We start from the raw sequence: 2,129 nt of genomic DNA, 5'->3' as shown, positions 1-2,129 counted from the left end.
TTTATGTAGCAATTCAAGGGGACAAATACATCCAGTATTGCAATCTATCACATTAAGAAAAATGATGACTCCTCAGGCAATTGGGATAAAATGTTTAAAAACTAAGCAGCAAGGAAACCATTTAATGACTCTTCTGTGTGTTTATGACTTCTGTGTGGTATTTTCAACAAAGATGGATGGTGTTCTTTGTAGAGAAAAGAAGTTGTGTGAAACCCCAAATGCTGAGGTTAAGACCCAAGGATGATAAAATGTTTTCTTCATAGAACATCTCCGCACTTAAAAAATGATTTTAGCCACAATGGCTGAGAAACAAGTTCCCAGGTATTTTATATACATAGAAACTAGTCTGGAGACCTCTGCTTTATATGATTATTTATGTAGATGCACAGGTAATGCATATTGCTTTACTGATAATGAAGAACATGGTTGCATCATTGCTTTGAGACATTAACAGGTCTGTCATAAGAGAACTCAAGAAAGATCAGCATCTTCTGTTGTGATTGGGTAGAATAGACCTTATACAAAAGGCCTTGGAGGACCCTAATACCTTTTTGGCAAGTAACTGTGGCACAATTAAGATTAAAATGAAGTGTCAGTGCAGGTGATAGGAGGCAGCATCACTGAGAACCACAGATGCTAAGGAAAGCATAAGTACTAAAAAACATGCACTGAGGCTGGGCCATCATCCAAGCATGCTGGGTGGTGCTGGGTACTCATTTTCAGGGGCTCTGACCATCTTATAGCACTGAGCTAAACAGAGGGCATCTGGAATTACCCATGGTAGCATGTTCTAGGAACTTGAATTAATGCAGACTACAATTTCTCCAACTGTTTACACTTGGAAAGTGTAGATCTGGCTTCCCCGAATAAATTGGTAGTATAAAGCTATGCCATAAAATAGATTAAGATTTAGGTAGGTACATGATATTCATTTCTCCATATATAAATAAAGAAAATCCTATTTTGGAACCTCTGAAGGAATTTAGGATTGTGCCTTTGCAAGATTCATGTATTACCTCTGATATATCAGCTTACCTGTGGGCACGGAGTCTGTGGGTCTTGAGTCATCCAGGGAATGTCCAGTCCTTGAGTGTTAGATCACCTAGCTGCTATAGAACTTTGCTTCCAAGAGGCTACATAGGATAACTGGATTGGAGATTTTGTTGCTGTGCTCAGTGGCATGCATTGGACTTGAATAGGGTGATAAAGTGGTCAGTCAGAAAGAGCCCAAATCATTGCTGATCAAGTCTTGGTTTAGGTTTCAGAAGGTCGGGGGCTGGGGATGTGGCTCAAGCGGTAGCGCACTCACCTGGCATGCATGCGGCCCAGGTTCAATCCTCAGCACCACATACAAACAAAGATGTTGTGTCTGCCGAGAACTAAAAAATAAATATTAAAAAAAAATTCTCTCTCTCTCTCTCTCTCTCTCTCTCTAAAAAAAAAAAAGAAGATCGGTCATTTCACAAGATCGGTCATTTCACACTCTACTATTAAGTTTTCAGTAAAAAGCAAGGAGATATTCTGTACTATTCATACATAACTTTTCTGTTCATATTTAATTGATTTCCCTAATGTCTTACAATGACTGTGAGTACGTTTATGATCAGAAAAAATCATGAAGTCATATGAGTTTTAAGTTTCCCTTTTAGCTTACATTTTTTAACTTTTGTTAGTGCATTATAGTTATACATAATAGTGGGTTCATTTTAACATATTCATACATGCATGGAATTTAATTTGCTCAATTTCTGGCCCCAGAGTTTCCTCTTGTCCTTCCCTCCTTTCTCTCTCTATTCTCCTTCCTCTTCTCTTCTCTTTCTTCTATTATTTATTATTTTTTAAAAATTTGTGCTTTATAAATATACATAAAGATGGAATTCACCGTAGTATATTCATGTATGTACATAACATAATTTTGTCAAATTCAGTCTGCATTTCCTCCCATTTCCAGCTCTTCTCTCGATCCACATGTTTCTTCCTCTATTTCACTTATCTTCCCTGCGTTTTCAGTGATCCATTCCTTTTTTTCCTCTTACTTTCCTCTAGCTTCCACATACAAGAAAAAAATATCCAACCTTGACTTATGAGTCTGACTTATTTCACTCAACATGATTTTTTCCAGTTTCATT

This window comes from Callospermophilus lateralis, chromosome 14, assembly GCF_048772815.1.
Source record: "Callospermophilus lateralis isolate mCalLat2 chromosome 14, mCalLat2.hap1, whole genome shotgun sequence".
NCBI classification, from domain to species: Eukaryota; Metazoa; Chordata; class Mammalia; order Rodentia; family Sciuridae; genus Callospermophilus; species Callospermophilus lateralis.
This window is presented reverse-complemented; position numbering follows the sequence as displayed.